At 41.6% G+C, this 11,682-nt stretch overlaps 1 protein-coding gene across 1 annotated transcript in view; it reads right to left on the bottom strand.

The window, feature by feature from the left end:
* LOC111868839 (agrin) overlaps nucleotides 1-11,203 on the bottom strand; it is a 922,237-nt gene extending 911,034 nt beyond the window's left edge. The window contains exon 1 of the mRNA XM_033753190.1: nucleotides 11,136-11,203. The gene's annotated coding sequence lies outside the window, so the exon portion shown is untranslated. The remainder of the gene's footprint in view (nucleotides 1-11,135) is intronic.
* Between the last annotated feature and the right edge of the window lie 479 nt (nucleotides 11,204-11,682).

Consider the following 11,682-nt stretch of genomic DNA (forward strand, 5'->3'; position numbering starts at 1 on the left):
TATCGCTGCTAGGCAACGACTCGGTGAAAATGTTACTGCGGCAACGAATATACACACAATAGAAGAATTTTTGGACGCGTAGTTTTCTATGAGGTCCGTGTTGTATCAAAGAAAATTAGAAGATTATTTCTTGTTAATATTTATAATAATTAAATGTTCATGTCTCTTTACAGATTCTATAAGAGAATGATAGCGTATTATGCATTGAAAAATGACTCCGAGCCTTATGACGTAGGAAAGCAAACCTATACGCCCTAAGTCATAATGAACTTAATTTATGATGTTCCACTTACGACCCATTTTCGGGAAAACATTAAGTCGTAAGTCTGAGGAACTACTGTATCATAAAGAAAAATGCAGGAGTTCTCTTAGGCGTTAGCAAGGAGAGTGGTCTGGAATAAAACGTAGAGGAAGCTAAATATAGGTTGACAACTCGTCACCGGAAAGTAGGAAAACGCGATAATATAAACATAAATAATAAGTCTTTCCGAATTATGGCGAATATTTGAACACTAATTTAGTTAATAAAAATATCATTCACGAATAAATAAACAGGATATTAGAGGTAATATTCTCGCAAAGGTGACTATGAAATGCAAATTATTTTCTGGGATATAATGCTGTTTAGTCCGATATATATCGCCACATTATCGGTGGAATATATTCAGCTTGGAGTTTTTTCTTGTTTGTTGCTCGATTTATACGTGCCATATTAAAGGTAGAGGCAGTACCTTCCTCTGGAACATCAGTGAAAGATCACAGGCTAACACGGCGTTATAACCCAGAAGACAGAACTCTTCAAATAAATGAGAGAAGAAGTTCGGGCAATATGTGCTATTAACCAGGAAATAAAATTCTCTCATCCTGTTTGACTATGCAGCCTGTTTGATCAGACATCTGCAGCTCATTCCTCAAAATTCAAGATAATTGATAATTTCTCTTTGATGAAGAGAACACAGTGAACAGAAACATATCACGGCATCAGCGTTCTTCTTATTCCGTAGCACAAATTGATGAAAATGGCTACCCTTTCCCTTCCCACTCTCAGCTACGAACGTTCATGTTAGCCCACAATAACAAAAGGTTTGCTGCTGACAGTTAAAGCGTTACAGACTACAGCTTAATCTCCAGGATGAAACCTAGACCAATTCCAAAGTGTAACACGAACATCAAACATGCAGTTTCTAAATTTAGAACTCTAATCAAACATGGCACTAATTCAGTTCTGAAATCCCATAGCTTTCGCTCCATGCCTGCCTGATACTTAAGTTACATGTAAAAGAGGAAATGTTTTTCACTACAGATTTAACCATTTATTTACCTTGCTGAAGTCATACTAAACATTATTCTGTACTGCAATTGTTTCTCTCCAATTCAAGATTATCTAGTTAAGGTTTGGAAAAAATTATTTTTAATGGACTTCAAATAAGAGATGTTTGGTAATGTCCTCCGACCGGGCAATTTCGTGTGAAAAATGGTGTTGTTATAGTTATCTGGGCCCTGAATGAGGGATGTCTACAAATGTTCTCAGAACTGTGTGCCTACTCTGAAAAACTGTGCGCTTATGTAATCGATAAACAGCTATACCTTACTCACATTCACTGAACATAAACTCAGACAATGAAAAAATAACTTGATATCCGACAGTAGTGAATTTCGCGCTGCAAGCATCATAACACCGACATCTATAGTTAGTTAGTTATTAGAGAGGGTGGGTTTCCCCATGCACTGAGACCAGTATTGGTCCGTTGTGCTTCCCTCTATGATATTCTACCAGTCTCTATACCCTACAGATATTGGTGCGTACCATCAGTCCCGACCGAGCCAGCGAGTTCGGCCTCAACTGGCTTGGCATGCTTCCCCCATCTATCAGAGGCGTTAGAGACTACTGTTGGGTGGGAAACGTCATTGAATTTGGCTCAGTGACCTCCTTTGGAGATATGAGGTTCTTTTACGTGCCGTAAAGCTACGACACGGGACCCACGGCTTAAAGTCCCTCCCGGAGGACTTGTTCCCTGAATTTTTCTGCCCTTAAAAATTCCACGATCTCCGCCGGGTTTGAACCCGCGTACCACGAGTCATGAGGTGGGAACGTTACCTCTAGACTACGGAGGCCGCTTACCGACATCTATAACTTCGGTACTCGTTAAAAAAAAAAAACCAGAACTATTCATATTACCCTTGCTGGGAATCGAACATCTGCGTTATACTCCGTAGCCTGTCATTCTATAGGATCCGCATAATGTTGAGAATCAGTATGTTATGTAGCTGTGAATGCTGAGTTACTCTGCGAATATTGAAGTGATACGGGTCTGGAAAGTAACTGTCGCGGACAATTTCAGGACAAGTCATTATTGGTCCAGAGCTGAAAGAAACCAGAGAATACCCTCAGTCCTGACTGACTCTTCAAACCATTCACTTCCCGAAAGTAAAGCAAGGACGCTTTCCACTTTGCTGCGACGTTTAGTTAGACGAATGCAGTTGGCTAATTAGTAATTTACTCCGCTGTCACTTAATGAGGTCACGTCGCACCCGTTGCGGCTGTGATATTTCGAGTTTGTGATTGTAGCTTAATTTTGAAGGGGCCGAGTAAAGACAAGAAGAGGGCAATCCTAGTAGCGAGTGTCATGATACATTCGAACCTGGGGCTTCCAGAACATTGAAGTAAGCAAGTTGATCCATGTTTGTTACCATAAAGTATTGAATACTAGTGGTTACTACAGATGCCACCTACGTTAACATTATATAATCCTGTATTTTAGCCACAGTGGGCTTAAGTTATGTATGATTCGCCCCCAAACAACAGGATTATTTCTCGAAACAGTATTAAGCAAATGGTCTTTTAATGGAGTAATCTCTGTGAGGTAGAATCTAAACTTTTAAATATTATTTAGAAGAACGCCAGGCTTCAAAGTTGAACGAGGTACTCGTACATACTTACTTACTATTGGAGATGAACCCTTCTTGAGGAGCCACAAATTCTGCAGCTACTCAGGAATTTCCCAGCATTTTATGGAACCTGAAAGTTCATTACCGTGTTCACAACAGCCCTCCACTGGTCCCTATTTTGAACCAGTTTAGTCCAATCCATACCATCCCATCATATCTCTCTAAGATCCAGTTGAATATTGTCAAACCATCTAAGCCTTGGTTTTCCCAGTGATCTCTTTCTTTCTGGCTTTCCCACCAATATTCGTATATGCATTCCTCTTTTCTCCCATTCGTGCTACATACCTTGCCCATCTCATCCTCCTTGACTTGACTTGAATGATGTATGTAATCATAAGCCAAACGTGTTCATGACAATTTCAAGTAACTCGAGGAAGAAGTGTGAACCTGTTCATATGAAGAGACATGCAAAGGGGGGTGCTTAACGACTGATTTCGGCTACCCTTCACAGCACCACCATTTATTTCAAGCGATTTATGTGCACATTGGAAGGATTAATAGCATGTGTGGTTTAGATACGGTTAGAAAACGTAGAATCCACTGATAGGAATTTTGTACTCATCGATTTGAGGTTTGTTAGAGAACAGATAAAGCCTCGCGCTCCCATATATTGCTTTATTACGAGATACGATCAGAATTTACCGTCCGTGTTTGTTAAATACCCCGATCAAACAAGATTAACATGAACAGGGAGGAGCGTAATCAGTCCTCTTAATGGGCCACCAGAAGTAAAAGTTGGCAATGCTCATACATAGAGACCAGGAGCGCGTTTCCCGATCTTCCAGAAGTGGAGGTTGTGGTCATACATGGCCGCCAGCAGGGGGTAGGGGCAAACCAGATATCTGCTCCCTCTCTTCAGGATTCATGGAGGAAATCTAAATTTAAACAATATCCAAATATACCAATTATTATTATGAACAATTAAAATTCTGTTTCATAAATATTATTGTATAGCGTAAATTGGGCTGGTTAAGGTCACGAAGAGTAAAATCAGCTTGTTTTCCTCACTTAGTGGCTGAAAATTTGTCTTTGCACTGGTAACGTTAGCTGTTCCACAAAAATATTGTCACGTGATTTGAGTGATTATAGACGGGTTTTGGTTTGATGATGGGACATATTAGACTCTTTGATACAGAGCGTGACTGCACTTTACAGTTCACAATTACATACACACACACACTAACGTCCACACTCATGTCTTCAGTGATCGTTGCCTGGAAGCGGCTTCCAGCGGCGGACATGCCGTTTCCTCTGGGTTCCCGAATTATCCCCGGCCTCAGATACTAGCTTCTCACAACGATTGGACGGCAGCCGTCTTGTACAAACTCACCGACTCACAAACCAACTGACTCAAATGATACTAAATCTCCATCTTACAACATCTCGGCACGGACCCCACAAAAAATACCGTTCCATTGTCGCTTAAAATTTTTGCCGTGGAAACAAGCTTGGTTGTTTTGCCGTTGTTTAGCAACGGCTGTTGTATGACTGCTTCTTTCACGGTCGTTGTCTAGCAACGGGTCTACATGTGAAAATATATTTATTTATTTATTATTATTATTATTATTATTATCATCGTCATCTCTTGTCACAGGTTTATTTCCTGGTATTCCTTTGCTTGGACCAGTGATGCACCTCACCACTCAGGCTTCAAGCTTCGCACTGTAGCACTTTCCGTAGTATGTGTGATGTTCCCAGGATAGCTGTTTTTTGCAGTGAATCTATGGAGTGTTTACCAGGAATTAGTTCCAAATGTTTCCTCAGCCCTCTGGTAACTGTACCCGTGGCTCCAATAATCACTGGTATCACAAAACATTTCACATTCCACATTCGCTGAATTTCGATNTTATCATTATTATTATTATTATTATTGAATTTCAATATATTTTCCTGCTCTCCCGTTATCCGCTGGGTGAATAAGATCGTCATTAGTTCACGAAGCTGAACAATTTTATTGCCATGGGTGAAAACGGTTTGGCAAACTTTTAGCTTCATGGTATTGCACTTAGAAATTTTCTTGCGGTGCAGAAAAATTCGTAGCACTTTGGAAATGTCTGCTGCGTGCCTATTGCTTCTGCCTTCTCAGAAACTTTTTTAAATCTTTTAGAGCTTTATTCACTTATTCAACTTCTCCATGGCACAGAAGCGAATTAAAATTATGTATGTAAACTAAAATTCTAGAAATTAAATTTCGTTCAAAATTTACTTTGAGAATTTCACAAAACAGACCAGCCCTTTACCCACAGGAAGATTCCTGGGACTCATTTCTTTTAGAGGCTGAGTCGACCCCAGAGCCTTAGTGCGGCTGGAAGGATTAAGTCAGTTGAAAAATCCAACGACCCCATCGGGAATCTAACCAGAGGCCTTCCAGCTCATAGCAAAGCGCTTCACCAAACTACTGTACTGCGTGCCCCTAGGGTCACGTTAGGCTAGTAGAAACAAAGGAGCAGGGACCGAAGCAGGTTTTCGTAACTTTCCTTAGTCCTAGAGTAGGTACCCAAATTTCAGTTTGTACTACATGCTTCATATGTCAACATAAAAATTTATCCATAATGTGTTCTTCGCAGTGTTAAAGCTAAACTTCGCACCAATGTAGCCCTTACAATGATAATATAAAATTTTCAAATATAGCCAGTGGCGCCCCAGGTCAAATTCTTTCCTCTGCTCGCAATGAAGTTCGTTTCCTGACACTTCAGCTTCTTCAGCTCCTAAAGCTTTACCTTCTCTGAAACATTCCTCCACCAGAGGGACGAAGATCATTGTTTGTTACTCTACAATGCAGGAAAAATATTCTTTACACCCCTAGAAAGATTGTCAGTCAGTACTCCACTTAATCATCTTTCATATGTCTGTCTGTCTCTCTTTCTCTTCAGGGAACATTAAACTGGAACGCATGAAACACTTTCTGGAAATTCTTTCTCCCTCGTCCACTTCGTAATCAATCAATGTAAACAGTGTACTGTTTTGTCCAATGTCTTCACAGCAGTAAAGCAACGGCACACTTAGGGAAATCTCAGGAGACCTTTATGTTCTCTAGATCCCGGACTAATGGCAAGACAGTCGTAGCCCTGCGACCCACCAGCTCCACACGGGTTGTCTTTGTTTCCTTCTGTCTTCAAGCAAATGCTAATATAGTAATAAAGTTCGAAATGGTTATTGTGTTCTCATGCTGTCCGTCTGGCTAGATTAATCAAAATCATACTCCTAGCTCAGGTGGACCCCAGAGTATTCCTTCGAATTATGCTCCTCAATCAATCAGAAAATGAGAAATCCCCCAAATTTGTCCACACTGGTTCATGGAACTTACCATCTTAGCCTGAATCAACGATTTGCTCACGAAAAATTGGGCCAGTGAGTATTTTTCAGATCCAGGTAAATTTTCGTTCTTGAAAGTACGTACCAGGCAGTTGGCATGGTTTTCCCCACAATTTCTCTCCCTCAAACGGAACAATACGTTATTAAACGTCTGTATACTAGAAGATCAAGTTACGCTGTCTACAGCGTATTGCGGACCGCATATAGCAAACCACACTGGCATTTAGATTGGCCGAAATGGTGCTGCACTACCATTTTGTACTTCCAAATAATGTGACAGCTCATTACGAATTGTTTATAAGACCCGTGTGATTTGGGGTTCTCACAGCGACAGATATGAAGTTTACTGCCTTCCGGGGTATGACGAAGTGTAAACATTAATCTCGGTCTTTCGCTCCGGTTAAGACTCTTTGGCCAAGGTCAAGGTATAGCAGGTTTCGGAAACAAAGTCACGAATCGCACACAATATAGTCCAGTTCCTTTCCTAGCTCAGCTATTCTTCTGCAGAATTTAACCTAAACAGTCATGTCCTCCGTATTATTATTATATTATATTATATTGTGACATGTTGAGCTCTGAATGACGCCCCTCCCCCCCCCACCCTCCTCCAGCCGTGATGCGCCGAGCGAAGCCGAAGCGAGCCGATGTTAGCCGAGTCCTAGCATCCTGGTCGCTAGGCAACGCAAGTCAACGCGGTGACGTCACCGAGGGATATCGCGGTTACTAGGCAGCCGTCAACAACTCCGGACAGCGTGGCTAGCAACAAGGCACCAGGCAACAACTGTCCGATCGAGGCTACATAAGAAGCAGCGAAGGCTATTCACAGTTAGTTGAAACATAACAGCCGCGTGTGCGATAACCAGTGATAACCAGTCATATCTGGAGAGTGTAATTCAGGGAGACTTGTATAGCTCCCGCATTATTAGTACGTGAAGACCCTCGAAGAGAGTGTTAAGAGATTTTGTTCTAGGGTTTGTAAAGTGTGGAAACCCGTAATATTGTTATCATTAATTGTAGCCGTTATTTGAAGATTGTTAAATAAACCAATTAACCATCTCTACGGCCTATTCAGTAACGGAACACGTTACACTGGTGTCAGAAGTGGGATCAGTGTCCAAACACGTTACAATATTATATGTCCTCCGCATATTTCTGTACTACCATGTTAAAACTTATGCATATATAATGAACCGCAAATCTGCTAAAGGACGGCATAAGACTCTACTTAGAAAGGAAATTAAAGTTGTTGAATGTGAGGCTCTCACAGCGATAATTAATATGAGTATGACCTCTGGCTTATAATGTCGTGCAGTTAGATTTTTTTTGTATCCCTGTAACACTCCGTAGAGGCCCATAGCGTTGTGAGATGTTGAGGTTCCCACATTTTCTAGACAGTCGGCTCATAGATCGCGGTAAGGTTGTCAGCCCTACGCACCGGCCGCCCTTTACTACCAAAAATTCCGAAAATATTCCTGGTACTCATTTCTGTTAGAGGCTGAGGGCCTAGTGCAGCTGGAAGGATTATGTCAATTGAAAAAAAAATCCCGTGACCTCATCGGGACTTCAACCCACGACCTTCTGGCTTGTAGCATAGTACCTCAACCAAGTACGCTACCGCGTGCCCACGGGACTACTGAGACTTTCTAACAATTCTGGGCTTTGTAGACTTCACACTGAATGGTGTTTCCGTTATTCCAGTTGATTAGGAAGTGTAAGTGAGGTATCATAACACCTAGAGGGACGGCGGTAAGATTGTCAGCCTTATGCACCGGCCTCCATTTAGCCCAGGAATATTCCTGGTACTCATTTCTGTTAGAGTGAGTCGACCGCAGGACCATACTGCCGCTGGAAGAATTAGTTAAATTGAAAATTCCACCTCATCGGGATTCGATCCCGCGACCTTCTGGTTTGTAACATAGTGCCTCAACCAACTATACTTCCGCATGCCCCCTAAATTATACATATGTTATGTAGATAAAAAATCAGTCTTGACCTATTTAAAGGTACTGTTATGGCTATGTCCTGGAGAGACTACGGAAAACCAAGGAAAATCTCATTCAACATGGCGTGTGAAGCGAATATTCCTGCATTCAAGTTCAAAGCGTTCCAATTACAGCAACTTGTCTTATTTTGGCAATACTGAACTTTCAGCAGCTACTACCAGTTCAGTTACTTCGACGTTTTTTTTTCTCTTGCTGAGCTGGTGCGTAGTTTAGAAGATCTGCAAGCCTTAATGAAACCTCACATGAAGCCCTTGTGATATTTCTCACAATGCAAAATCTAGGATATAAGCTTTGTGTAATATTTCACAGTCTGAGATGGTAACGACGTTGCCTGGCAACCATGTTCAACGCATGTCTGGTAATACCTGTAGGAATTAGCGAAGGTTGCGCCGTTTGAAGTATGAAAAAAATTGATTTATGGGAGCACTGTTTTACAATCATTATCAAATATTTCAAGCGTGCGCATTCTAAAGCTAGGCACATGTTAATTCCTTCTCCATTCGCCTTTGTTTCTGTCGGTCTTTTATTCCTTGTCAGATTTGCATTTCTTTATCTCCCATTACAAAGCTCCAAGCCGGCATATATATATGTAACTACTGAGAGTATAAAAAAATATTAAGCTTGTATCTACGTCACAGCCTTGATATACACAAATGTGCTGTAGTTCGGATCTGTGAGACTAGGATATAATAAATGTAATGAACTTCGGTAGAGAAACATCTTGAAAGTCGACCAGTTTGTAGAGAGGAAATACTATATAAAGACAGAAAATATGGTTGTGAAAGTATGAAGACTTAGCATAGGGTCAAGGCACAATAGATCACTGTGGTCGCGATGCAAGGGCCAAGAAGGCCCATCCCTTATACATTCATTCATAGCACAGGGTCAAAGGGCAGGCTTTTGTGTTATTAATGTCGGAGTAAGTTAGAGTAATTTTCAACTAGATAACATGGATGATCACCGTACTGTGACATGGAGAAAAAAAACAGCCATTGCTAGGCAGTGGCGCAATTACGGTGAGGCAGTTACCGGTATATTAGTGCAGGTGACTTCTAATTCATATCATAAGTAAAGAAACAGTACATTCGTATTGGAAACTTTAAGGAATATCTCTTATTTTTTGTTTGTCGGACGGCTGGATAGAAATCAGCATTCTTCCGGAAGGTTCTCGGACTGACTATCTGGACGTAAGTCTTCATGTCGAGATGGTTTCCAATTTTCAACTTGCGAATACGTGCTCCTCATGCAGCCCTCCCAATTCAAATTCATCAACATTAAGCTCCATTGCTGTCAAAGATATAAAATGATTCTTAGAAATTATGCAATTCTGCATTACTTCAAAATTCCTTGGCCCTCGTCACAAGCCACTGTTTCTAACAACTCTGATATCTTCAATATCACTGTACTCTTGCCAGAAGGCGGAATAGACCTTTGCTAGACAAAGGCTCGCTACTAGATTAACATACCTTCTTGTGACAATGGAAGACGCGGAATAGTCCGTTGATAGAAAACGGCTCGCTACAAGTCGCTAGGCATGTTTCGTAGCAACGGATAAACATAACAGAGGAACTGTCTGAGATGGTGACCTATATTCGTTTCGCCTTGAAGTTATAAAAGGGTGGACACGTAATTAATTCGCTATGGGGGGCCGCGCCATACCTCAAGCGGTTAGTTGCTGGCTTCCCACAGCGGCCGCCCGGGTTCGATCCCGGGTCTGGTCAAGTGGGATTTGTGGTAGACAAAGTGGCGCTGGGGCAGGTTTTCTTCGAGTACTTCGGTTTCCCTTACCAGTCTTCATTCCACCAATTGCTCCACAATCACCCTCACCTATCATATGGGGCTGGTACAATAGGCCAGAAGTGGCCGCAGTACAGGGGACTTAGTCCCACCCCACTAGTAACAGAAAACCGCAAGGGAGCCGTCATTCACGATTGATTCATTCGTAAGAGAGCTCATAGTTCAGTTGTGAAGTGTTAATCAGCTAAGATGCGTTACCCAGCAACGACTAGTGGAAGCAGATAATAGAAACTTGTTTTGTGGGCTGTAGTTACAATAATATGCAAATTGTATACGTGTAAACCAGTCAGACTGTTATACTCGTAGTTAACTGTACAGTAGTTACTACCTGTGAGTGTTCAATAAATCGATACACCAGTCCAAACCCCGTCTATAGTCTCTAATACCAGTGACAGTATCACCCTTCAGCGAATAGAGTAGCAAAGCATACTCCAGAGCAGTACATGGAGTAAGTAAACTAAGAGTATCCCTGTAACAGGACGTGGAGGCCCATATGGTTGTAAGATGCTGAGGTTCCAACATTTTTCTAGACAATCGGCTCATAGATGGCGGTAAGGTTGTCAGCCTTACGCGCCGGTCACACTTTACTCCCAAGAATATTCCAAGAATATTCCTGGTACTCATTTCTGTTAGAGGCTGAGTCGACCCCAGGGCCATATTGCGGTTGGAAGGATTAGGTCAATTGAAAAAAATCCAATGACCTCATCGGGATTTAAACCCGCGACCCTCCGGCTTATAGCATAGTGCCTCAACCAACTACGCTACCGCGTGCCTCAAGAACAGTACATAACTTGCCCAAACATTATATTCGTGAATATAAAGCCGTACGTGGTATCCGTGATTATTTACTACAAGCAAGCAAAGTTCTCCAGCCTTCCGTTTGAATTTGCTATAGGTTACTTGCGATGCTGCTACCAGTAGCTAGACTATGTAGCGTAGAATTACATGACGATTGATCAACGATGAATTGGAAAGGATCCGAAAGGAAGCCGTCATCGTGTAACCAATGTGCAATGCTGGAATTTGCATGGAAGAAATGTGGAAAAGCAAGAGAACTTGTTTTGGGCTTACCTTCTGATAATGACGATTTCTTGTAGTGGACTTTGTTCAACTAGAACCATGAACTCCCACAGATTGTGCTTGCTCGAATGTTACCCCACTGATGGCTGCAAGACGAAAGTCAAAGAGAGAAAGAGAGAGAGAGAACCGAGAGAACAGCCTCGAACCTTACGTATTTATGAACAAGCCTGCCAACCTAACAAAAGTCTCAATGAAGATAGCCGATATCCGAGCAGAGATTATAACTGAGCGAGTTCCAAATACCAGTCTACACTGTCGCCGCTACAAAATCGGCTTGGTCATTCCTCTTCTTCCCCGCGTGCTGAACGCGTGTGTTAGAAATTCGACGTAAACAGTAACACAGATAATTTAACGAATGTATTCCTAACAATGCTACAGGGTCTATACAGAAAATGCCACTTTTATTTCCTTGCATATATAAGAATATCATAAACGTTTTAACAATTTAAAAAGGCAGTTACAACTACATATGCCACCTGATTTGAATGTAAAGATTATATACGTTTTGTCCGCACTGCCGAGTTAGGATTTCATGCTC

Source organism: Cryptotermes secundus, unplaced genomic scaffold (assembly GCF_002891405.2).
Source record: "Cryptotermes secundus unplaced genomic scaffold, Csec_1.0 scaffold310, whole genome shotgun sequence".
Lineage (NCBI taxonomy): Eukaryota > Metazoa > Arthropoda > Insecta > Blattodea > Kalotermitidae > Cryptotermes > Cryptotermes secundus.